Genomic DNA, 27504 nt, shown 5'->3' with positions numbered 1-27504 from the left:
CAAAAAAGTTACACCATGGAACTTGTGTTTGAAGTAACTAAATCAATTCAAAATCAGTTTCATAAATTAGATGCTTTACATAAGTGTAAATTGGAATGTTCATGGAAAGAGGATGCATAGTAGCTATTGTTCATATGAGATTCACTGTGCACTCATATGTATTGAGCTATAAATAAAAACATTTTATAGTTAAACTATGTTTATCATCTCATTTTCTTTATTAGAAAATAACTGACCTATAATATTTACTAGCTAATAAAAAAAATAGCAAACCCTGTTTTGAATACCTAGGCACCTTCTCATTGGCACCATCTGTGCCAAATCCTGAACTGTGCTGTTTACAGACACACAGCTGTAGCCTGAAATGGCAACAAAACCAATTATTGACTCTGAGTTCAGTGAGCATACTTATAACCATTACTTTTCATTTCCATTTGGACAGAGTATTTTTTCTACCCTTCATTTTCAATGTGTGTGTCTTTAAATATAAAATGACTCTTTTGTAGGCAGCATGTGTATGGATGTTGCTATTTTATCCATTTAGTCACCCTCTGTCTTTTGATTGGATCACTTAGTCCATTGATATTTAAGGTAATTATGAATAGATATGTACTTACTGCCATTTTGTTCATTGTTTTCGTAGTTCTCTTGTTTTCTTCATTTGCAGTTCTATGACTTTTTAGTGTTATGTTTGTGTTCTTTTCATTTTTTGTATATCTATTATAGGTTTTGACTTGTGGTTACCATGAAATTTATATGTAACATCCTTATGTATGAGGTCTGTCCAGAAGATATCCTACCATATACTATGAAAAATAGAGACATTTATTCAAGAAGATACAAGAAATATTGTACATAGGACAATGACACCTCAGTCGCCTTCAAAGTAGGCACCTTGGGACCTCACACAGTTCTTCCAATTGCCATCTGCTGCCCCATCATATTTTCCTGAATGTCAATAGTCTGAAATCTTTTCCCTTTCAAAGGTGATTTTAGTTTTGGGAAAAGCTAGAAGTCACAAGGTGCCAAGTCTGGGATGAAGGGAGGTGAGTCACCTGGGTGATTTGATGTTTTGCCAAAAAACTCTGCACGAGATGCATGAGCAGGCACGTTGTTATGTAGAAGCTGCCAATCACCAGTTGCCCATAGCTTTGCCCTTCTGAATCATCTGAATAGTTTCTGGGGAGGAATGTTCAAGCTTAATGCAAAGTTTGATGCAGATTCATTGCTCTACTTGCTCAGTCATTCTGAGAGCCTGTTTCGAGGTACTAGCAGGAGGGTGCAGCTACTCGTACACCCTTGACCGAAAACCAGTCCTCTTCTCTAGTGGGAAGGTCGTCCTCTTAGATCAAGCACACAGCTTTGGGAGGGATGCACATGGATTAGTGAGGGAGGAAGGGGACACTCACATAGCTGGCCAGATCAGCTGAATCAACCCTGGCAATCGGTGGGGGGGCAGATGTTGCAGCCAGATTGCCCTCACATCCTAGCATCAATCATTTTGAATGTGATGACCACACAGTACACATGCACACTCAGCAGCATCTACTACTTCCACTGACTAGTACAATGAAATTGTCATTGTTCACATATGCATATTCCAGTCCACCCTCCTTGGCTGCCAGGTTACACTGATGTCGTGCAAATTGTTCTTGTTATATTAACAGTGGCTGGACTTTTTCTGGACACACCTTGTATATAGCATTCTGTTTTAAGTTAATGGTCACTTAAGTTTAAAAGCATTCTAAGACTTCCCCCCTCCAATGTTGTATGTTTTTGACATCATATTTTATATCTTTGTGAGTATGCGTGTATTTGTGTATGTATTCATTAACTTATTGTAGATACAGATGATTTTATAATTTTTTTCTTTTAACCTTCATACAAGCTTTATAAGTGGTTGATCCAATAATACCTTTACTGTATGTTTGCCTTTACTAGTGACAATTTTTTCATATATTATTTCTAGCTTTGGCCTTTTTTGTTGTTTAAAGAAGTCCCTTTTATTATGTCTTATAATGCTGGTTTAGTGATGAATGAACTCTTTTTAGCTTTTGCCTATCTGGGAAACTTGATCTCTTTTTCAGTTCTGAGTGATAACCTTGCCTGTTAGAGTATTCAGGATTATAGACTTTATCCTGTTGCATACTTTGTGCCACTCCATCCTCATCTCTAGAGTTCCTGTTGGGGAGCCTGATGTGGCTTTGGACCTCTTGCTCCTCAGGAGGGCCTCAGGGTTTGTGATATCCCTTTAGCTTGGCATGCCACACAAGGGGTGTGCGTCCTGACAAGATCACCATGTCTTTGCCCCTCTTAGCCATCCTCATGTGACTTTTTCTTTATGCCTTCAGTTGTAGAGAATCTCTTCTGTTAGTCTTCAGGTCATTTTCATGATATTTGCTCTATAGTCATGTACTGCATAACACTATTTTGGTCAGTGATGAGCTGAATGTATGATGGTGGTTTCATAAGATTAAAATGGAGCTGAAAATTTTGTTTTTGGTTTTTTAGTTTCAGTTATTGATAGTTGTGAGTTTGTTGAGAAACTTTTTTTTTGTCTGATATAGGCCCTTCTCAAATTTTTAAAATATATTTTATTGATTATGCTATTACAGTTGTCCCATTTTTTCTCCCTTTTATTTCCCTCCGCCTTGTACCCACTCTCCCACCAGCATTCCCCTACCCTAGTTCATGTCCATGGGTTGTACATATAAGTTCTTTGGCTTGTCCATTTCCCATACTATTCTTAACCTCCCCCTGTCTATTTTGTACCTATCATTTATGCTTCTTATTCCCTGTACCTTTTCCCTCATTCTCCACCCTCCCTTTCCCCACTGGTAACCCTCCAAGTGATCTCCACTTCTGTGAATCTGTTTCTGTTGTAGTTATTAGCTTAGTTCTTTTTGGTTTTTTTGTTTTTTTAAGGCTAGATATAGAAGCATATATCTCTCTGCATTGTGACAGTCATGGTCAAAGGCGGGGGGAATTGGAATGTTCAAAGAAGAGGCTAGACCCAACTACAGTGTTGAATATACTGCAAGTTCTAGGTGGTTTAAATTATTCAAGGATCGTCATTCATTACATAATGTGAAAGTGAGTGGTGGGTCTGTGTGTGAGTGCTGATGTGAAGGCAGCTGAAGAATTTCTGGAAACTCCAGACAAGCTGATTGCAGAGGGAAATTACTTGCTAGAGCAAATATTTAATATGGATGAAACTTCCCTATTCTGGAAACAGATGCCTAAAAGGACTTCATCCTTAAGAAGGTTGAGTCAATGTCAAGTTTCAAGGTTTTAAGAACAGGATAACAATGTTGCTTGGGGGCAGTGTTGCATGCTATAAATTGAAACCCTTTGTGATCTTGCACAGTTAGAGCCCTAGAGCCTTTAAGCATATCAACAATGCACCTACTACTAGGTGCATTGGATACCAGGATACTACAAGATACTACAGGAGCAATGAGAAGTCACGGATGACCCAGAGCTCTTCCAAATTGCCTTCCTGAATTGCTGTGCCAGCTAAATGGGCAAATGCTATTTGAAGAATAATGTGCCTTTTAAGATGTTGCTTATTGTTGGTAATGCTCTCAGACATCTTTCTGTTATTGGTGATCTTTATCCATATATCAAAGTGGTGTTTCTCCTCAGATACCACATCTTTGATTCTACCAGTAGGTCAAGGAGTTATAACAGTTTTTGAGGCCTACAACCTAAGGAAGGTTTTTATTCAGGCTATTGCTGCAACTTAGGAATACACTGAGGAAATACTGATGCAATTCTGGAAGGATTACAACATCTGTAACTATATCATGAACATTGCTTGGGCCTGGGGTGATGTTACTAAGCACTGTATGCATAGCAACTCAAAGAAATGAGATTTGTCCATGGCTTCAAAGGATTTGCCAAGAGTGAGGAGGTGGCAAAAATGAACAGACTATGGCTGAGATGGCAAACAACTTTAACTTGGTTGTGAATGAGAATGACATTGAACAACTACAAGAGGTGATTCCTGTGGAATTGACTAATATGGACTTGTTGGATCTGGAACGGGAACTCATAGCTGAAGAAGAGGCAAGAGATGAAGAAACTGCAGTCTTGTCCGGTGTGACTCAGTGGAATGAGTGCTGGCCTGTGAACCCAAGAGATGTCAATTTGATTCCCTGTCAGGGCACATGCCTGGGTTGTGGGCCAGGTTCCCAGCTGGGGGTGTGCAGGAGGCAACTGATCTATGTTTCTCTTCTTCTCTTTCTTTCTCCCTTCCCCTCTCTCTAAAAAGAAATAAAATCTTTTAAAAAAGAAAAGGAAACTGTGAAAGAAAAAGAAGAACCCACAAGAAAATTCACAGTGTAAGGTGTAGCAGAAGCTTTTGGAGACCTCAACGAGCTCCTTAAAATGTTTGAAAGTGTGGACCCCCACACCAAAAGATTTTTACTAATAGAGAGGAGTGTTTGTAGTGCATTATCTGCTTAAAGCAAATTTTTGATGAAAAAAAGAAATAAACCAAACTACCATGGACATACCTCTAAAAAGAGTGACACCTCCTCAAGAAAGGACCTCAGGCAGGTCCTTCAGGAGGTGATCCAGAAGAAGGCATTATTATAGGAGAAGACAGCTCCCTACATGTTATCACCCCAAAGACCTTCCCTTGGGTCAGGATGTGGAGATGGAAGATAGTGATACTGATTACTCTGACAGTGTATAGGTCTAGGCTAATATGTGTGTTTGTTTTTAGTTTTTAATTAAAAAATCATTTAAAGTAAAAAAAAAACCAATTTAAATAAAATCAAGCTTATAGAATAAGTATAAAAAAGAATTTTTTTTTTTGCCCTGACTGGTGTGGTTTAGTTGGTTGGGCATCATCCCTCAAGGCAAAAGGTCACTGGTTTGATTACCAGTCAGGGCACATGCCTGGGTTGCAGGTTCCATCCTTGGTCAGGGTGTGTGCAGGAAGCATACCTGTTGCCCCTGATGTTTTTTTCTGACATCGATGTTTTTCTTCCTTTCTTTCTCTCTCTCTCTAAAGTAAATATTAACTAAATATTTTTTAAAAAGAAAAATACTTTTGTACAGTTGTAAAATATGTTTTAAGCTAAGTGTTATTGCAAAAGAGTCAAAAAATTAAAAAAGTAAAAGTTTATAAAGTCAAATGTTACGCTAAGGTTCACTTATTATTGAAGAAAGAACTGCTTATTAAATTCAGTGTAGCGTAAGTATATAATGATTATGAAGTCTACAGTAGTGTAGACCTTCACACCCACTTACCACTCACTCACTGACTCACCCAGAGCAACTTCCAGTCCTGTAAAAAACTCCATTCATTGTAAGTGCCCTATACAAGTGTAACATTTTAAATATTTTATATAATACTTTTACCATATCTTTTCTATGTTTAGATACACAAATATCATTGTGTTACAATTGCCCATAGTATTCAGTACAGTAATATTATGTGCAGGTTTGTAGCCTAGGAGCAACAGGCTATACTATATATCCTTGATGTGTATGTGTAGTAGGCTATACCATTGAAGTTTGTGTAAGTGCACTCAGTGATATGCCCACATTGATGAAATTGCCTAAAGGTACAATTCTCAGAATGTATCCCCTCAGAATGATACATGATTGTGTGTAATTTCTGTTTTTGTGATTGAAATTGTGTCAGATGCTAGAATTAATAACTTTTTCTGTACTTTCTTCCTTGGACATGGTTCTATTTTATTTTCCATACTCTGATAGAATTGTGTTTATTATTTTTTTCCTCCTATCTCCCATTCCCCACTAAGTTATGACCTGCTCAAGTGCAAGTACTATTTGTTTTTTCTTCTCTTTCATATCCCTGAATGTCTGGCACAGTGGGGTTGGCACTTTATAGATCCTTAGCAGATATAGGTTGAACCAAACTAAAAATAATCAGAAGATGAAATGATACCCAGTGAAATACTAAAATAATTAGGGCATTTTTTCTTTTATGTTATTGAAATTAGACTCTTTTATGGTTATTGAATAATCAGGAAAAGGAAACTGACATTTATGGAACAATTATCATTTGTCACATATTTTCAGATACATTATCCTTTTTACTTAGTAGCTTAATATAGAGTGCAGTTTTAAAAGCATTGGAAACTTTTTTATTAATCCTATTGTGTGGGCCTTAGGATAAAAAATGATCATAATCTAGAATCTTTCTTGTTTTAGTCTACTGATTTTTAAATATCAGGTAATGATTTCCTACCACACTAGGGAATTATTAACATTTTAAGCTGTGATGATGTATGCCTGTGTTAAATATATTAAGGTGAAATTGATCCCTTCTCAAGGGACCTTAAGTGGTTATTCACAAGCCTTCATTTCTATAAGAAAAGGCTGTTTTTTCCTGAGATACCTACTTTGGTTCTCCATTCAACTACTGAAACAAAGTAATTAAAGTATTATATAAATCATAATGCTGTGACAAAGGTAGTAATGCTGTTACTACCTTTAGTATCCGTTGGAAAAAATAGGGAAGAAAGAGTATGAAGGAAGATCCAATCACAATATAATAGGATTCACTGCAGAATTCTTATAAACTGAGTATTTAGGGCTTGTTTACATTTCATTAAGGACTTGTCATATAGACTGAAGGGCTGAGAACTTGATGAGAGCCACTATGAAATAAGGGAAGTCAAAATTGAAATAAACCTTCTCTGATACATTATAGTAACTTGAAGACATTAACTTATCTAACAGTCAGCCATAAAAAATAATTCATGTTGGAGCTTATTTTTATATTACATGAAGGTTGCTAAGCAAATATTGTGAAGATTCTTTAGTACTTAAGAAATGCCAATTTTAATCAGAAGTTTTAGATACACCAGTTTATTTATAAACTATTGTTACATTAATAAAAAATAATGCTTAAATAGTCATTCAAGTAACTTCCTCCAAGGGCTTTCTAAGCAAAATAAATTTAGCCAGAAAATAGTTTTCATTTATATCTTTGCCATGGATTAATTATACAAGTCTAAACTAATACTTGTCTCAGGTGCTGAAGCAGAAGCTTAACTAGAAGGCTCTATTTAGCACAGCATTTAGACAGAGGGAGGGAGAGTAGAAAGAGCACTGCACAGATAATCTGTGGACAGGAATTCTAGTCCTAACTGTTCCCCCTAACAAGCTGACTAAACTTGTTCAAATTGCTTTATTCCCTGGACCTCAGTTTTCATATCTGTAAATTAAGATGTTTAGAGTCTATCAGGGTTCATTCATTTGGGGATGAAGAGAGGGGAGGCAAAGGGGCTCCTTGGAGAAACTGCTATTCCCTGCTCAGAAAAAAATATTTTTATGCACATCCACATATCCACTACATATGCATGTAAATACCCATGAAATTTAGTACATAATTTCAGAAGGTTATTGTAAAGATTAAATGAAAGAATGAATGTAAAGAACATTTAGTAGGATTTGAAAAATGTTATCCCCCCTATACTTTGCCAGAGTGAGAAGGGTCTTTAGCTTCTGAGTTTTGATAAAAAGCCACAGAAAAACATTTTTCAAGTCTCATTTGGGAAGAAAGGATTTTAAAGTATATAACTATCAAGTTGCATGAGATATTCCCCTTTTTATAAGAAGTCATTTCTTTCAACAGTTACTAGGGTTTGTTTTTTAGAGGGGGGTGCCAATCTGTCATCAAAGTGTTGACAAGTGAAATCTGACAAGGTTGAGGTGGTATAGCTGCAGGCTACTTCAGAATTTTTCACTGTCTTTTGCATTTGAAGAGAAAGGATTTCTATCTTTTTTATACTTACTCACTTTGCAACAGTCTTTGATTTATATGATTCTTAAAACAGTAACTCTAAATTGACAAATTATTTTGGCAGTTAGCATTGGTTTAGATAAGAGTATTTCAGTGTTCTCTTGTCTGTAACTCAGCTTTTTAGGAATGATTCTTGAAATTCAGTTTATTTTTTTCTTCAAAATCACATTACTTTTTATCTATTCAAGTATACCATAAAACTGTATTTATGTATCTAGAATTATCATGATCACATAGCCAACTTTTGTTTTTCTTGTTTTTTTATTGTGATTTAGATACATCCTAAAAACAAGAATTAAGTTTATATATTTTAAGATCAGAGAGGTAGGTACATATGTTGCAGGTGGTGGTAAGCAAAGATTATTTTATTGTTAATATTATTAACATTAATAATATTAATAACATTAATATTATTAAGCATACCTTTTTTCTCCTTTCTAAAATGCCTGATATAAGCCATTGCAATTACTTTGCAAGGTCATTGAAAAAGGCACATCAACTACATACACGTCTCTTTGGAATAATGGAAAGTTTGTGCAGCAAAACATTTAAAATGAGCATCAGCAAACAAGATGTTTGTATTAATAGGAACCTAGAAAATGGCTATGCAAAGGTCAACACTGATCTTTAAATATTAGTGAAATTTAATTTGTTGCATGTAATGAGTAGAAAGAAGAGGTAGCCAGCCACAATGAAGAAGCCATTGATAAATTGTCTAAATGTCACAACTGCTTACAGTACAGAAAATGTTAAATTGACAAGATCTATTTAACTAAGTGAATTAAACAGTTTGTACAATACCCTAGAGAAATATTTTCCAAATTCAAGTACAACAGCAGATATAAATACTTTGCCATGATTTATCTTGGGGAAGTGAAGGGACTACTATTTTGTCTAGGCATAGAATTTCTTCTAATCTCTTTTAATAAGAATGATGGACAGGTTTTCTTGGAACATGGGAATCTATTGCCTTTTGCTTCATCTCAAAATAGCATCATCAGACCGATATTTAGCAGCTGTGAAGAACCATCCTCCGGCTATGGCACTCTGGCACAACACTCACTGAATTGAGTTCAAAGAGCTTTCTCTTACGTTATACCCAATATTTTTAAAACTATGAATTCTACATTTCTTTTCTTCATTTATAAAGTTGATGAAAAACTTGTAAAGGAAAATGTCTAGTGTATATAACAAAAGATTAATATTCATACACAAAGAATAGATAAAGAACTCAGTAAAAAGATGGGCAAAAGCTAGGAAAAGGTAATTTAGAGAAACAAATTGTTAAAAAGTATATAAAAAGATATTTGACTTCTTTAATGAATGGAAAATGGAACTTAATGTTAACAGAATGCATATTTTACCTACCAGATTGGCAAGAGTTAAAACTTTGATAATACTCTGTCTTACTGAGGTCATAGGGAAATGAGCAGTCATGTTATTGATGGATCTGCAAATTGGTATGACCTTGGAGGCCAACTTGGCAGTACCTGTCAAAACATAAAGTGTGTGCATATATTTTCATATTGTAAGGCAAAAAGTAGAAACAATGTTTTCCACTAAGGGAACAGTGAATTAAATTATGACCATGATCACTATCCAGGGACACATCTTGTAGTTATTAAAAAACAATCAGGTAAATCTGTATATGTGAGTGTGGGTGTGGACATATTCTAGATTCATCAAGAAAGTCTGGAAGGCCACATGCCTTGCTGTGCAGTGGCTCCCTTCAGAGTGGGGAGGGCAGCCTGAGGGGAACATGTTATTTTAATATTAAATACTTCCATATTTTTTGCATTTTTAAACAAAAAGTGTGCATTACTATAATAATTTTAAAACCCAAGAAGAAACAAAAGATCAGAGTGACTGATAGATTTAAAAATTTCTCTCTTCATTTTTAATGCCCTTTTAGGTTTTATCATTTCTTTTATTTTTTTAAATTTTATTTATTTATTTTTAGAGAGAGGGGAAGGGAGGGGGAAAGAGAGGGAGAAAATATCAGTGTGTGAGACACATCTGATAGTTGCCTCTCTAACAGTTACCTCATGTACACTGGGGACCTGGCCTGCAACCCAGGCATGTGCCCTGACCTGCTCTGAACAGAAATTGAACCAGCAACCTTTTGCTTTGTGGAATGATGCCCAGCTCACTGAGCCACACTGGTGAGGGCCCTATAGCTTCTTTTCAGAATAAGGACATGATAGTGCTTTTAACATACTGCTTTGTGCTTTTGTATTTTGCTTCTACCATTTAATTGCTGAGTATTACTTGTTAAATCTAAAATTTTATAAGTTAAAGTATTACCTTTTAGCATTTATTGAATACTGGCAATGGGTGAAAATTATCAAATAAATATGTCCTAAACATTAACACTTGACATTTAACATTCAGGTGTCTATCAGTTGAAAGGTATATAGACTTCTGAACTGATCTAAAAGTTTATATGCTATGATGTAATATAGAAAAAATCCATATACAGTTGTTTGTATGTAAAATAATATAATAATAAATAATACAGCAATAAACTCTGTGTTTTGTGTACTCACAAGTGTAAATCTACTTTTGCCAAAAATAATATTTGAAGATAAATGTCACTAAGGAAGCTAGGACACTTATTTGATAACTGTTGTTTGAATAAAATTAAAGGATAAAGTTTTCAGCATTAGAAATGATTAGTTGTGTAATACCCACTAATGATGTTCAGTACTTTCCTCCTTCAAAGCATTATGTACTAATTAATACTTAGAACATTCTTATAAATGTAGGTCAATATTATTATCCCTTTTGCAGGTGGAGAAATTGAGGCAGAGAGGTTAAATGATTTGGAGTAAATTTGTCACAGCAGGATTAGAATTGAGACATTTTTGGCTCAGAGCCCAGCATTTAGAGCGGTAGAACCACACCTTCTTTAGAAGACTTAATCTCTGTGTCCTTGATAAAGCATTACCTCTCATTAAACCATATTGAGGTCATCTCTACATCAAAATTCATTAACAAAATTCATTAACAAATTCATTAACATTAATTTGATCCCTATATGACCACTTAAAAACACACACATGCCACTTCCTCTTCCATGGCTTTCCTGACACTGTATTGTCTTAATTTGTCTTTTTCATTTTTTCTTTGTTGGAAAATTACAAAAATATCTACCCTTGACTTAATTGTTCTTCTGGGATCTTATTCAGTAGTTTTAATTTTCCTTTCTGTATAGAAAGTCCCACAATAGTTTTTATATGGTCCAGGCCCCTTTCCTGTATTTCTGTCTATCAGCTAGACACTTCTTACCCCCATCTACTGCTTTACCTTAAGTTCCTGTTGTTTCTAAAATTGAACTTAATGACAATGGCAAAACTTGGTTCTCTCTCAGAGTAACCTTTTTTATATATATTTTAATTCATATGTTGCCCTCAAAACTAGGATATACCACGTGGAAACAGATAAGGGTAAGAGGTTCCTGGGAACCAGGCATAGCCAAGAAAAATGGTCTCCCATTGTTTCTAAGATTCAGCTTATTGACATTAGCAAAACTTGTTCCACTTCTAGATTAACCTATTTCTATGTGTGTTTTAATTCAAGTGCTGCCCTTGAAACTAGGATACACTAGGTGTGAACAGATATAGGTAAGAGGTTTCCGGAAACCAGGTGTGGCCAAGAAAAATGGTATTTTTGACTGCTTTTACAGGGGGAAGAAGTTGAAGCATAGTCTAAGGAAGAGGAAAAGCCAGAGTCACAACTGAGGGGCAAGGCTAAAGTCTAACAGGAGACTTAGTAGTCAGGTCAGGTGCTAGGAAAATTGAGGTGTGTGGGTTGAATCACTGTGAGCAGAATGCACTGGAACCCTTTTACCTGGCACGTGGTGATGGAGATGTGCCTACTCAGTGGAGCCATGTTCAAAGCAAGGGTCACTTTCTGTGCTGTAATCAGATCCCCGTCCCTTGGTGGTTATTCCAGATTCTTCCTTCTCCCTCACTTCCACAGTTAGTCAGTCCTCATATGCTGTTGATTCTTTCTTCACATCACTTGAATCTGTTTCTTTATTTAAATTCCATCTGCCACTATCCCAATTCAAGTCTTTGTTATGGTATATTGCTATTATCTGTTTTCTTTATTCCATTTCTAACAGGTCACTTGTATCAAATATTCCTATTCCACTCTAATATTCCCAACTACACAGTTAATCTTCCAACAAAAATTCTGATCTGTTGATTACCCTTCCTAAAATACTTTACCAGATCAGAAACTTTTCATTACTCTTCAGTTAGCTACCTAACAGATATAAAGTCTTAAGTTTGGTATTCAAAGACTTCCCTAATATGGCCCCCATGTATCTCTTCTATTTGTGTACAAAACCAACTGCTTATTTTTTTCCTAAATAATCCTTGCATCTTTTTGTCTCATTTATGCTTTTATATATTGTTCCCTCATTTTTATTTCTCCCCTGTCAAAATTTAACAATTCTCAAATGCCCTCTATAAGACAATTTCTTTATTTTCAAACTAGAGCATCTGCTGAACACCATAGCCCTTTGTTTGTGTTGCTAAAGTAACCACAAACTCCATATGATGTTTTTTGTGTCTATTTTATTGCTATAATAGATTATAGGTATTTGATACTAAAGACTCCGCTTTGTAAATCTTTGTATCTATGACTTGTGGTAAAATGTCATTTACCTAAAGTGCTCAAAGTATTTATGATATTTAATTAACATTTACATATCATAGGATTCTCTCAGGTCCAAAGGACCCAGTGTTCCTAATACTGTAGTCTTCTGTTACAATAGGTTCAATCCAAGCTTGAGGTTTCTTTATTTTGAGATTCCTCTCTCCTTTACATAACTTTATAATTACTTCATAGTTTTGTTTAATGTTGAATATCTCGTTTTTTTTGTTCTGATAACATGACATTGATTAAATATGTTCATGCATATACTTTACTGGTATTAATGTAGTTCTGTGTTGATGCAGTTAGATAAGAGATTATGGGGAACATATACTATATTTTATAATTGTAAATAGCCAATAATTGTTAGCATAGGTAGCTACTTAGTTATAAATAAAGGAAGGGAGCAAAGGGAATCAGATATTAAGCCTGATAAGCTAGGGAGCCACAGCAGTCATAGGTTCCCAAAGAGACTTGACACATCCTCCGCCCTTGGTACCTAATCTCTGAAGAAGGTAGGGAGTATTGGTTACCAGTAATTAGCCGGGATTACCAAGGGAGGAATAAAAACAGTAGGGGAAATTCCCCTGCTGGGCACCTGTGTTGCAGAAGCCAAGATGGTGCAGCAGGAGGTCCTTCTACTTTGAGGTGTGTGCAGTGAGAGCCATGATGACAACCATGACCAGAGGAGAGGTGTCTAATCTGGGAAAAGGCCAAATTGGTTAGGGAGAGGGCCTAGCACAAGCCCCCAAAGGATTGGAAAATAGATTGATTAGTTTGAAAGAGCACCTGGTCTTTCCCAAGATCAAGGTAATATAATCAAAGCTTTACAAAGACCTGTCTTTGTAGCATATATTTGTTCGTGCGTTCTCTCCCTGGAGCAGTCATGCGGGCCCAGCAGCTTTGTGTTTCCAGGCACTGGCCTGGGTACAGCCACATAGTGCCAGTTGGAGCACAGCCAGGAACAGAGACTAAGTAGCCAAATGGGGACAGAGACTAAACTGGACTAAACTTTGGCATGGATTGAACCAGTGGCACAGAATTTCTGGATCCTGGTCCTTCCTCTGGGCTTGGTGAAGACAAGGTTGTACTTCTTCCATAATGGGACAGAGCCAAACTACCCAGTCTGTGGTTGAGACACAGACTCTGGGTACCTGGGAACCGTCCTTTATGTTTGCTCCAGCTTCATTAAATCTTACCACTATACCTCATCTTCCCATGTGAGGTCCCTGAAATGCTTTTCTGGTGAGACCACAAAGGCCTATTTCCACAGACAATGTGAGTGACTAGAACACCTAATATGACTAACCTAGGGTTTAACTTAAATTCATGCTCTTCAGTTACCTTTATTTTTGTTCATTTTGGATTGATGAATAAATGTCTTCAGAATATCTCTTGATAATAAATAGGAGGTATATGTTCTATGTTCATGCCCAAGATATTTCCTTAGGCTATTTGAGGTATTTTGCTAATGTACCTTCATCTTAAATGTCTTGTTGGTGCCATGGTGTCATTTATCTTTATTAAACCACACCAGTGTCTTCTCTTTGTTAATTCTTTCTTTCCCATCATGTTTAACATTAAGGTCTAATTTCTTCTCGAGTTTCCTATTCTTCCCAAAGCAGTCAAAATAGCTGACTCTAGAAATCAGGAAAGGCAGGTATTTCGCAGAATTATTTAGTGGCAAGGTAATTTTTATGTCTAAAACATAGTTTTATTTTTAAAAAGATTACGAAAAGTATAACAAGTCACAGCATCTTAATGCAACTGTTTCTATTTTGCAAGCTACTTTTTAAAAATTTAGTTTATATGGTAACAATTATTAAGGCAAATAAATATTAATTTATTTTAATGAGCTCTCTATAATCCTCTTATCTCTGTGTCCTGAAAATTTGGGCTATCAGATTCTGTGCCCACCCCCTACACCCACAATAAAAAAAAAAATCTAGATTCAGGTCAAGCTCGGTTTAAATTATGCTGCTTATTCTTGCTTGGACACTGAAGTTTGGATTTAGAATGGCCTTCGGAGACATCAACTACCTTATAAAATGAATATATTAGAAAGTTATAAAGTTAATATTTAAAAATAAAAAACTATAATTTTTGTTTAGGTTCTTCCATCTGATATTCTTTTCATTTGGATAATTCTTTTTTTCTATTTAATATGTAATATTAAGATAATTTTCTGTATTTTAAAAAATTAATTCATTCTTTCATTCATTTTCCCCCTATATAACTACTTTGTTTTACTTCTAAGTCCAAGTGTATTGGGTTTTATCCCCAGAGAAATACACCAGGGCACCGAGTGGGACAGCATTTTTCAGCTTTACACACCCTTCTCCCAATATGCAGAATCCAGCATTCTTCTTAAATTCTTTTTTCCCCATTTCAAAACCACTATTTATGCACTAATACAATATTTGAATAAAACAAGTTTAGTCTTGACTACTTCCTCCAGGCAGATTTTTCAAACAAGGAAATTCTTTTCAACTGTCGGCATTCTTGAGTAAAATGCAAGATGTTTAGAGGTCTGCATTTTTTCAGAAAGAAACGGTGCACTGTGGAGACAGCAAGGTATCTTGAGGACTAAAAAGGAAGTTAAGTGGCTCTCTATGGAGCACACCTTCACCTTTCCCCAGCTCCGCCTTGCATCAGGCCTGTTTGCCTTGCATCTCTCTTTCCCCTAAGTTCTAAGGGTCCTTCTTTTTGCCTCTGTAACTTGTTTCCTGGGCCCATTTCTTCAGTAGCTCCTTTTTTTCTTACCTCTGTGACTTTCTAAATAAACTTTTATAGTTTGAGTCTTGGCTCTGAATTCTTTTTTAGCCAGAATTTAAATATTGAAGTTGTTAAACCAATGTCTCGTCTAACTCCAGGGATCTAACACCTGATGCTGTTTTCACCATCAAAAGTAGGAATGACCAAAAAAAAAAAAATGGAATCACAGTAGTGACCATATTGGGACCTAGGAATTTTAGTTGATACCAAATGCACTTGTAAAGAAAAGCAAGTTCAGAAAGGAGAGTGATTCCACAAAGTGACTTACCAGAGTAAAAAATAAATGAAGGAAAATGTTATAATTGGCTTTTAATTCACTCTAATGATTAAATTGCCATAATTTGTATAGACTACAGAAAAATGATTGAATGTCAACTTTGACATTGCCCTGAATCTTTTGTCACTGGCCAAATATTTTCCCCAAGTTGAAGGAAGCTGCAGAATCTAGACTGTAAACACACCCTTCAGTTAACATGTGTTTTTCAAATATTTGGCTCAAACTTTTCCCAGAGATACTACATTTACAAAATCAGGAAACATTTTAGGAGTAAGCAAAAGGCACTGGTACCATTATTATAAAAACAGAAAGAAAATATGTAAATAATACATTTTAATCAAATAAAGTAAGTATTCTAGGGGCATAATTTAAAAAATATCAATGGAGTTATTTAAACTTATTATAAATCAAAGATTTTAATTTTTCAAGTATACTTATTTGGTTTATAAAGTATTTTATATTCAATTATTTAGTGGTAATTATTAGTAAGTTTGCATTGTTGAGTAAGTCACCAGCTTAGACATTAAAAGCTACCATTATAAAAACATCACTACAAGGTCAGTGTCAAATTGCCCTTACTAGAACAGCTCAAGGACTGCTTCTATGCAATATTAGAATTTTTTTAGAAACTATTTTTTTAACACCCAAATCTCTCTCAAAGCACAGAGGCTTGAAGAGCAGTGATATGAAGGTAGCTTGAAATACAAGTTCTTCAAACAAAGAAAATAGATGGTGCACACTAGCTTATGTTGATCATTAACTGTAAAAGTACGTAATACAATTTTAAAGGTAGAAGTTAATTTGAAGGACCTTCAGTTCTTTCTTCCTCCAGCTCTTGGACTTCTTCTTTAGCTTCCCCATCCTTTACCTCCTGTTGGGAAACCAGGAATTTGTCTTGGTTGCTGTCCTTTACCCATTTCATTTTACTGTTCTGAAACCAAATGTTGACCTGCCTCTCAGTGAGGGCTAGGGCATGGGGAAACCTTGATTCTTCTATTTCTGGTCAGTAAAGGTTAAAAAGGAATTCCTTTCAGGTCTGGCATTTGGGAAGGATAGTAGGCTATGGTCTCATCCAGGAGAATATTTGCAAAAGAGTGGAGCTCTGATTTAAGTGGCCTGGGTCCTTACCAGTGTTACTACTAGATGATTTACAGTCATGATCTTGTACTAGCTTAGTCTCCTGCCGGGTGATAAAAATTGGCTGTCTCTGCAAGTTATCCTATATTCCTAAAACTTTGCAACCTCCCTAGGACAGTTAATCCTGCCATGGGGGAGGGGGAAGGGGCATGGTTGGCAACTGAGGAGGTGGAGGGGGTAGGACTTGGTCCCCAGTCAGCATGAAGCTAGTCTTGGCCAGGAACAGTTGCCTCCACCACAGCAACATGGCCACGTGGGCAGAGGTGATGGGTATGGGGGCATAGGAGCTGCTGGGTGGGTACGACTGTGTGAAGGAAGCCTGTGTGCTGCAGGGGGGATCATGTGAGGGGCAGGAAGGGAGGGCATGCTCTGTACAAGCTTTGAGGGAGGAGCTGTGCAGGAAGTCAGAAGGGCTGTTGTCATAGTTGCAAGGCAGCATTGAAATAAGAGAAAAAAAAGAAGGATATTGATTTTGTCTCCTCCCACCATGTCCATCTAGTTATTATTTTGGATTTTTATAAATTTGTTTTATTTACTCTATAAATTCTCTTAAATTTTATATGGCCTTACTAGCAGATACTGAAGTTCATGGGACGAGAAGGATGAATAACCTATATTTGATTATCTTTTGCCCCTGATAATGCATAACCCGTGCAAAGCCTTCTTCTTACTTATACATATTTTGTGGAGTCCACAGGAGTTGTCACATGTTCATAAACAAGCCTAATCATTAATGGACATTGCCATTTTCTTCTGACTTTCCATATTTAATACTTGTTAGGTATGCTTTAAAAAACATTTAATCTTTATTGCATTCTTTTTCCATTTAATCCCTTTAAACCCCCTTTCCCCAGCAGTCACCCCACTGTTGTCCATGACTATGAGTCCTTTTTCCTTTCTGCTCAATCCCTTCATCCTCTAACCTACCCACAGCCCCCAGCTATCATCCTGCTCTGCATCTGTGAATCCATCCCCATTTCCTTGTGCAATTTGTTCATTAAATTCCACATATGAGTGAAATCATATGGTATTTGTCTTTTCTCTGACCGGCTTATTTCACTTAGCATAATGTTCTCCAGATCTATCCATACTGTCACAAAGTGTAAAATTTTTTTTGTTTTGTTTTTGTTTTTTTTACAGCTGAGTAGTATTCCATGTGTAAATGCCCCATAATTGTTTTATGCAGTCATCTACCGATGGACAGTTGGGTTGCTTCCATGTTTTGGTGATTGTAAATAATGCTGCAATGACAATAGAGGTGTTCTTTTGAATTTCTATACTGTTTTCCACAGTCGCTGCACCAGTCTGCATTCCCACCAACAGTGCAAAAGGGTTCCCCTTTCTCCACATCCTCACCAGCACTTGTTGTTTGTTGGTTTATTAATGATAGCCATTCTGATAGGTGTGAGATGATACCTCATTGTGGTTTTAATTTGTATCTCTCTGATGATTAGTGATGTTGGGTATCTTTTCCTATGTCTATTGCCCATCTGTGTGTCCTTTTTGGAGAAGTATCTATTCAGGTCCTTTGCCAATTTTTAACTAGGTTCTTTATTTTGTTTTTGGTGTTGAGTTTTTAAGTTCTTTATAAAATTTGGTATTAACCCCTTTCTCCCATTCTGTGGGTTATCTTTTTATTTTGTTGATTTTTTTTGCTGTGCAAGAACTTTTTAGTTTGAGGTAGGCCCATTTGTTTATTTTTCTTCTGTTTCCCTTGCCTGGGAAGATACATCTGATAAAAGATTGCTTCGAGCAATGTCCAGATAGTGCTGCCTATGTTTTCTTCTAGGATTTTTATAGTTTTGCGTCTAACATTTAAGTCTTTGATTCGTTTTGAATTTATTCTTGTGTGTGATGTCAGAAGGTGGTCTGGTTTCATTTTTCTTCGTGTACCAATTTCCTCAACACCATTTAGTGAATAGATTATCTTTAGCTCATTGTATGTGCTTGCTTCCTCTGTTGAATATTAATTGACTATAAAGGTGCAGGTTTATTTCTCGGCTTTCTATTCTGTTCCATTGATCTACATGTCTGTTTTTAAAACAGTAGCATGCTGTTTTGATTACTGTGGTTTTATAATATAGTATAATGTGATTACTCCAATTTTGTTGTTCTTTCTCAGGATCACTTTTGCTATACAGGGTTTTTTGTGGTTCTATATAAATTTTAAAAATATTCTAGTTCTGTGAAATATGTCATTGGAATCATGATAAGAATTTAATTGATTCTATAGGTTGCTTTGAGTAATATCAACATTTTAATGATGTTAATTCTTCCTATCCATGAACATGGTATATGCTTTCACTTATTTATATCTTCTCATAGTTCTTTCTTCAGTGTCTTATAATTTTCCAAGTACAGGTCTTTTACATCCTTGGTTAGGTTTATTCCTAGGTATTTTAGCCTTTTTTAAGCAATCATGAATGGGATTATTTTCTTAATATTGCTTTCTGTTAGTTTGTTATTGACATATAAAAATGCAGCTGATTTCTGGATATTAATTTTGCATTCTGCTACTTTGCTGAATTCATTTATCAGTTCTAGTAGTTTCTTGGTGGAATCTTTAGGGTTTTCTATGTACAGTATCATGTCATCTACAAATAAAGACAGTTTTACTTCTTCCTTTCCAATTTGGATGCCTTTTATTTCTCCTTCTTGTCTGATTGCTGTGGCTAGGATTCTAGTACTGTGTTGAATAAGAGAGGTAGGTGAAAGAGGACATCCCTGTCTTGTTCCTGATATTAAGGGGAACACTATCACTTTTTGCCTGTTGAGTGTGATAATGGCACTGGGTTTGTCATTTATGGCTTTTATTATTTTTAAGTATGTTCCCTCTAATCTCACTTTGCTGAGAGTTTTTATCATAAACGTGTGGTGGATTTTATCAAAAGCTTTTTCTACATCTATTGATATGATCACGTGGTTTTTATCCTTTATTTTGTTTATGTGGTGAATCACATTTATTGATTTGCATATGTTTTTCCAACCTTGCATTCTTGGAATAAATCCCACTTGATCATGGTGTATGATCTTTTTAATGCATGCTATATTCTTTTTGTGAATATTTTGTTGAGGATATTGGCGTCTATGTTCATTGGGGATTTTGGCCTATAATTTTTTTTCTTTGTAGTATCCTTCTCTGGTTTTGGAATTAGGATAATGCTGACCATGTAAAATGAGTATGGGAGCCTTCCCTCTTGAATTTTATGAAATAGTTTGAGAAAGAGAGGTGTTAGTTCTTCTCAGACTGTTTGGTAAAATTCACATGTGAAGCCATCCAGTCCAGGGCTTTTGTTTGTTGGGGGGGTTTTGATTACTGCTTCAATTTCACTAGGAGTAATGTTTATTCAGATTCTCTGATTCTTCCTGGTTTAGTTTTGGAGCATTGTATGTTTCCAGGAATTTATTCATTTTGTCCAGTTTGTCCAGTTGTTTGGCATATAGTTCATAATATATTCTTACAATCTTTTGTATTTCTTTGATGTCCGTTGTTACTTCTACTCTTTCATTTCTTATATTTATTTGGGTCCTTTCTCTTTTTTTCTCTGTGAGTCTGATTAAAGGTTTGTTAATCTTATTTATCTTTTCTAAGAACCAGGTCTCGGAATCAATGATTTTTTGCAACTTCTTTAAGACTCTGTCATTTATTTCTGCTCTAATCTTTATTATTTCTTTTCTTCTACTTACTTTGGGCTTTGTTGTTCTTTTTCAAGTTCCTTTAAGTGTGAAGTTAGATTGTTTATTTGAGCTTTTTCTTGTATTTTGAGATGGGCCTACAATGCTATGAATTTCCTTCTTAAGATTGCTTTCCCTGTCTCCCACAGATTTTGGATCGTTGTGTCCTCATTTTTATTTGTTTCAAGGTATCTTTTGATTTCTTCCTTGATCTTGTTGTTAACCTATTCATTATTTAATAACATGTTATTTAGCTTCCATTTCTTTTTTGTGTTTTTCAATGTTCTTGTGATTGATTTCTAGTTTCATAGCATTGTGGTCAGAGAAGACACTTGATATGATTTCAATCTTCTTAAATTTATTGAGACTAGTTTTGTGTCCTAACATGTGGTCTAGCCTAGAAAACGTTCCATATACACATGAAAAGTATGTGTATTCTGCTGCTTTGGTGTGAAATGCTCTGAAGATATCAATTAAATCTATTTGATTTAGTGTTTGTGCAGGGCTGTCAAAACTCATTTTCACTGGGGGTTCACGTCAGCCTCGCGGTTGCCTTGAAAGGGACGAATATAATTTTAGGACTTTATAAGTGTAACTACTCCTTAACTAGGGGCAAGGAGCTCAGTGCTGCTGCCTGGTAGAAACAAGGTGATGGACTGGATAAAACAAAGTTGAGGCCAGATTTAGCCTGCAGGCCTTGTGTTTGCTACCTGTGGTTTAAGTCCAGTGTGTCCTTGTTGATTTTCTTTTGGGAAAATCTATCTATCGAAGTCAATGGGGTGTTAAAACCTCCCACTGTAACTGTGTATCTGTCCATCTCTCCCTCTATATTCATCAAGATTTGCTTCACATATTTAGATTTTCCTAAGTTGGATGTGTAAATGTTTACTAGGGTCATAGCTTCTTGTTGGATTGTTCCCTTTATCATTATGAAGTATCCTTCTTTGTCTCTTACCACAGTCTTGGTGTTAAAGTCTATTTTGTCAGTTATAAGTACTGTTACCCCAGAGTTTTGTTTCTTTCCATTTACATGAAATATGTTTTTCCATCTCTTGACTTTTAAAAATCTGTGTGTATCCTTTGATCTGAGATGGGTCTTTTGGGGACAACATATATATATATATATATATATATATATATATATATATAGTATTTAATATTTTTGATTTTATTTATTTTCAGAGAGGGGCAAAGGGAGGCAGAAAAACAGGGAAAGAAACATTTATATGCAAAGATATGTGCGTGGATTTGGGGAATCCAGCAGCTTGGGTTGGTCTTGTATTCTTATCCATTCAGCTTCCCTGTGTCTTTTGGTTGGCGTATTTAAGCCATTTACATTTAAGTTGATTATTAATAGATATGTATTTAGTGCCCTTTTATTGTTAGACTGTTTTCTTTTTATTTTCTTTCTCCTCCTTCTTCTTAAAGTAAGCCTTTTAACATTTGTTGTGGTTCTCATTTGGCGTTAACAAACCCCTTTAGCTTTTTCTCGTCTGGAAAGCTCCTTATTTCTCCTTCAGTTTTAAAATATAACCATGCTGGGTAATGTAGCCTTGGCTGTTGTCCCTTTTCATCACTTTGAATATTTCATGCCACTCCCTTCTGGCCTGAAATATTTCTGTTGAAAAATCAGATGACAGTTTAACTGGTGCTCCTTTGTATATAACTACTTGCCTTTCTCTTGTGACTTTAGGATTCTCTCCTTGTCTTTAAGCCTTGTCATTTTAATTGTGATGTGTCTTGGTGTAGGCCTTTTTGGATCCAACTTTTTGGGACTATGAGCTTCCTAGACTTCTTTGTCTTTTTCTTTTGCCAGATTAGGAAAGTTTTTGCTCATTATTTCTCCGAATAGGTTCTTGATCCCTTGCTCACTGTCTCCTCCTTCTGGTATTCCCATGATACGGATGTTGTTATGCTTCATGTTTCCAAAATGTTTCTTAAACTCTCCTCATTTCTTTTTTAATACTTTTTTTTAATGCTCTACTTGGGTGTTTTTTTCTACTTTGTCTTTCAAATACTGATTCAGTGCTCTGCTTCATCTAACCTACTGTTTATTCCTTTTGGGGCATTATTTATTTCATATATTGCATTCCTTATTTCTGACTGGTCCTTTTTTTTATGGTTTCTATATCTTCTTTCATTCTATTGAGTGTTCTTATAATCATTACTCTAAACTCTCTATCTGATGAATTGTTTTTCTCCATTTCATTGGGCTATTCTGGAGAATTCTCTTGTTCTTTCATTTGGTGTCACTTTGTGTTCCCATTTTGGCTGCTGCTTTGTGTTTGTTTCTATGTATTAAGTAGATCTGCAGAGACTCTGGTGCAGGCCTTTATCAGACACTGCTTGTGATTGGCCCTGGTAAACCTGTTTGGAGCTATTGGCAATCCACAGTATGTGGCTCCCTCTGCTGGGCCTGTTTTTGTGCAGAAAGAGCCAGGCTGCATACCACATGTGGCTTTTATCAACACCAGGCCCTGGGGAGGGTCAACTGAAGTCTCATAGAGCTCCCAGAATTCTGCCTTAGTTGTTAAAGTAATCAGTGATACAGCCTCAAGCTGTAATCACAGAGTGGGGCAGAGTAATTCCTGAGGGCAGGGCTGTGGCTTCTCTTCAGATGATGTCATTCAGAGAGGAGTGCTGTGCAGTATTGGGAATGATTCAGCACAGGATTCTGGTGGCTGTTCCTTCAGTTCTCTCCCCCAGAGCCACCAACCCCAGACTCCTCAGATGTCTCTAGTCCACTCTTCCCTCTCTTTGCTCTTGCCCAGGGTAAGTGGTTGCAAACAAAATTTTGTGTGTTGCAGGCTTGCTTCATCAACTGGGTATTGTTGCCATTTCTTCAGGGGTATGGATTACTCCTTGGCTACCATGTCTGTTTTTGCTGAGTGTGAATCCCATTTTATCTGGATAACACCACCCTCAATGAGTCCACTAATCTGAAGTCCACTAACAGAATGTTCCCTCTGGGTCCATAAAGGGGTTCTTGGTAGGGTAGAATGTCTTTCTCCCTGATTTCTCCTTTACTTTTTAGTGGGAAGTAGTACAGTGTTGCTTGTATATCAGACATTTTGAGAACTAGCCTGTACATTTTTCTCAGTCTTCCCACCTACATTGGAACCAGACATGAATTTTTAGATTCTAAGTTGGAATAGAGGCCCAGATTATAGACTCTACACTGTACTCTTCTCAGAATTTCCCCTTATGTCCAGATACAAAGGGTCAGGGGCTTTGCACTTGACATTCGAAGCTCTCCATAGACCCCATTTTGCTTATTTTCCCTCAAACTGTGTGATTTCTGAGTGGTTTAGGACTTTAAAACGTAGTAAAGATACAAATAGTAAACCTATTGGTATTCTAACTAAAAGCATTCCTGCCTCTTTGAAATAGAGGTGGTGTAAATCACCAATGTGGTTTACAAAGAGAATCATACTCCACTTTTCATTTCTGTTATCAGGGGGAAGTTTTGACCAATTCTTTTTTTTTAATAATTTTATTTAGTTATTTTTCAAGTACAGTTTTTTATCTATTTCTCCCATCCCAGCCCCCCCTCCCGCACCCCGTGCTCCCCACCTCCCTCCCATTTCTACCCTCTTTAGTTCTCGTCCCTGTGTCCTTCATATTTGTTCCTCCAAATGCCTCCCCTTTTCCCCCTTAAATTCACTTCCCTTTCCCCTCTGGTCACTGTCCCCTTGTTCTCTATTTCAGTGTCTTTGTTTTTATTTTGCTTGCTTGTTTTTTGTTTAGCTTCCTGTTAAAGGTGAGATCATATGGTATTTGTCTTTCAACACCTGGCCTATTTCACTCAGCATAATGCTTTCCAGTTCCATCCATGTTGTTGCAAAGGGCAGTAGCTCCTTCTTTCTCTCTGCTGCATAGAATTCCATTGTGTATATGTACCACAATTTTTTGATCCATTCATTTACTGGTGGGCACCTAGGTTGCTTCCAACTCTTGGCTATTGTAAATTGTGCTGCTGTGAACATTGTGGTGCATGGGTTCTTTGAAATTGATGTTTTAGGATTCTTAGGATATAATCCTAGCAGTAGAATTGCTGGGTCAAAAGGCAGGTCGATTTATTTTTCTGAGAAAATTTCATACTGTTTTTCATAATGGTTGTACCAGTCTGCAATCCCACCAACAGTGAACTAAGGTCCCCTTTTCCCCACAACCTCTCCAACATTTGTTGTTTGTTGCTTTGTTTATGATAGCCATCCTGACTGGTGTAAAGTGGTATCTCATTGTGGTTTTAATTTGCATCTCTCTGATAGCTAAAGATATTGAGCATCTCTTCATGTGTCTCTGGATATTCTGTATGTCCTCCTTGGAGAATTGTCTGTTCAAGTCCTTTTCCCATTTTTTAATTGGGTTGGGTGTCTTCCTAGAGTGGAGTCGTGTAAGTTCTTTGTATATTTTGGAGATTAAACCTTTGTCTGATGTATCATTGGCAAATATGTTTTCCCATACAGTTGGTTGTCTTTTTAATTTAATACTGTTTTTAGCCATGCAGAAGCTTTTTATTTTGATGAGATCCCATTTGTTTATTCTTTCCTTTATATTCCTTGCTCTAGGGGACATATCGGTAAAAATGTTGCTGCGTGGAATATCTGAGATTTTCTTGCCAATGTTCTCCTCTAGGACTTTAATGGTGTCACGGCTTATATTTAAGTCTTTTTTCCACCTTGAATTTATTTTGGTGTATGGTGTAAGTTGGTGCTCAAGTTTCATTTTTTTGCACGTAGCTGTCCAATTCTCCCAACACCATTTGCTGAAGAGGCTATCTTTACTCCATTTTATGTTATTGCCCCCTTTGTCAAATATTAATTGACTGCAGAGAGTTGGTTTGATTTCTGGGCTCTCTGTTCTGTCCCATTGGTCTATGTGCCTGTTTTTATGCCAGCACCAGGCTGTTTTGATTACAGTGGCTTTGTAATACAGTTTGATATCAGGTATTGTGATTCCTCCTACTTTGTTCTTCTTTCTCAAAAGAGCAGCTGCTATTCGGGCTCGTTTATGATTCCATATAAATTTTTGAAGTGTTCGTTCTATGTCTGTGAAACATGCCATTTTTACTTTAATAGGTATTGCATTGAATCTGTATATTGCTTTGGGTAGTATGGACATTCTGATGGTATTAATTCTTCTAATCCATGAATAAGGTATTTGTTTCCATTTGTTTGTGTCTTCCCTGATTTCTTTCTTCAGTGCTGTGTAGTTTTCTGCATACAGGTCTTTTACCTCCTTGGATAGGTTTATTCCCAGATATTTTATTTTTCTTTTTGCTATATCGAATGGGATTTTTTCCTTGATTTCTGCTTCTGCTGATTCATTGTTAGTATGCAAAAATGCCTTTGATTTCTGGATATTGACTTTGTATCCTGCTGTTTTGCCAAATTCATTAATTAGTTTGAGCAGTTTTTAGGTAGAGTCTATAGGATTTTCCATGTACACTATCATGTCATCTGCAAACAGTGACAGTTTTGTTTCCTCCTTTCCTATTTGGATGCCTTTTATTTCCTTTTCCTGCCTGATCGCTGTGGCCAAAACTTCTAATACTATATTGAATAGAAGTGGTGAAAGTGGACATCCTTGTCTTGTTCCTGATCTTAGTGGAAAAGCTTTTAGTTTTTGCCCATTTAGTATGATGTTGGCTGTAGTTCTCTCATAAATGGCCTTTATTATATTGAAGAATGCTCCCTGTATTCCCACTTTGCTGAGTGTTTTTATCATAAATGGGTGCTGTACCTTATCAAAAGCTTTTTCCAGGTCTATTGATATGATCATGTGGTTTTTGTCTTTGTTTTTGTTTATGTGATGAATTACATCTACTGATTTGCGAATGTTGAACCATCCTTGCATCCCTGGGATGAATCCCACCTGGTCATGGTGTATAATATTTTGGATATATTGTTGGATGCTATTTGCCAATATTTTGTTGAGGATTTTAGCATCTATGGTCATCAGCGATATTGGCCTGAAGTTTTCTTTCTTTGTTGTATCTCTATCTGGTTTTGGAATTAGGATGATGCTGGCTTCATAAAAGGAGTTTGGGAGTTTTCCATCCTTTTGGATTTTTTGGAATAGTCTGTGAAGAATGGGAGTTAGCTCTTCCTTAAATGCTTTGTAGAATTCTCCTGTGAACCCATCTGGTCTGGGGCTTTTGTGTGATGGGAGTTTTTTGATTACTGCTTCAATTTCTTTTTCTGTTAGTGGTGTGTTCAGATTTTCTGTTTCTTTTTTATTAAGTTTTGGAAGATTGTATTTTTCTAGAAATGTGTCCACTTCCCCTAGGTTTTCAAATTTCTTGGCGTACAGTTCTTCATAGTAATTGCTTACAATCCCTTCTATTTCTGTGGTGTCAGTTGTAATCTCTCCTCTTTCATTTCTGATTGTGTTTATTTGTGTCCTCTCTCTTCTTTTCTTGATGAGCCTACTTAAAGGCTTGTCTACTTTGTTTATCTTTTCAAAGAACCAACTCCTGGATTCATTGATCCTTAGGATTGTGCTTTTAGTCTCTGTGTCATTTAGTTTTGCTCTTTTCTTGGTTATTTCCTTCCTTCTGCTTGCTCTGGGCTGTCTTTGTTGTTGTTCCTCAAGTTCTTGCAGGTGTAGGGTTAGGTTGTTTTTTTTTTTAATGTTTTCATGTTCTTTAGGTAGGCTTGTATTGCTATAAACTTCTCTCTCAGGACTGCCTTCGCTGTGACCCATAAGTTTTGGGTTGTTGTGAGTTCATTTTCATTTGTTTCCAGGAACTTTTCTATTTCTTCCCTAATTTCATTCTTGACCCATTCATTGTTTAATAGCATACCATTCAGTCTCCATGATTTTGGGTGCTTTGGGTTTTTTACTTTGGGGTTGGTTTCCAATTTCAGTCCTTTGTGGTCAGAGAAAATGCTTTGTATGATTTCAATATTCTTGAATTTTTTGAGGCTCCTTTTGTGTCCTATCATGTGGTCTATTTTTGAAAATGTTCCATGTGCATTTGAAAGGAATGTGTATTTAGCTTCTTTGGGTTGAAGGGCTCTATATATATCAGTTAAGGCCATTTCCTCTAGGGTGTTGTTTAATGCCGCAATGTCTTTGTTGATATTTTGTTTGGAAGATCTGTCCATTTTTGACAGTGGGGTGTTAAAATCTCCTACTGTAATTGTGTTGCTGTCAATATCTTTCTTGAAGTCCTCTAAGATTTTCT

At 36.2% G+C, this 27504-nt stretch overlaps 1 protein-coding gene and 1 pseudogene across 4 annotated transcripts in view; one reads left to right on the top strand and one right to left on the bottom strand.

The window, feature by feature from the left end:
* WDPCP (WD repeat containing planar cell polarity effector) overlaps positions 1 to 27504 on the top strand; it is a 331941-nt gene that overhangs the window by 70418 nt on the left and 234019 nt on the right. The gene's annotated exons all lie outside the window — the stretch shown is intronic.
* On the bottom strand, positions 16297 to 17076 carry LOC128627730 (homeobox protein Hox-D8-like; annotated as a pseudogene).

The sequence above is a fragment of the Artibeus jamaicensis genome, unplaced genomic scaffold (genome assembly GCF_021234435.1).
Source record: "Artibeus jamaicensis isolate MK-2021 breed Jamaican fruit bat unplaced genomic scaffold, CSHL_Jam_final contig_465, whole genome shotgun sequence".
Lineage (NCBI taxonomy): Eukaryota > Metazoa > Chordata > Mammalia > Chiroptera > Phyllostomidae > Artibeus > Artibeus jamaicensis.
The sequence above is the reverse complement of the archived record's forward strand: the minus strand, read 5'-3'. Positions and strand labels throughout refer to the sequence as shown.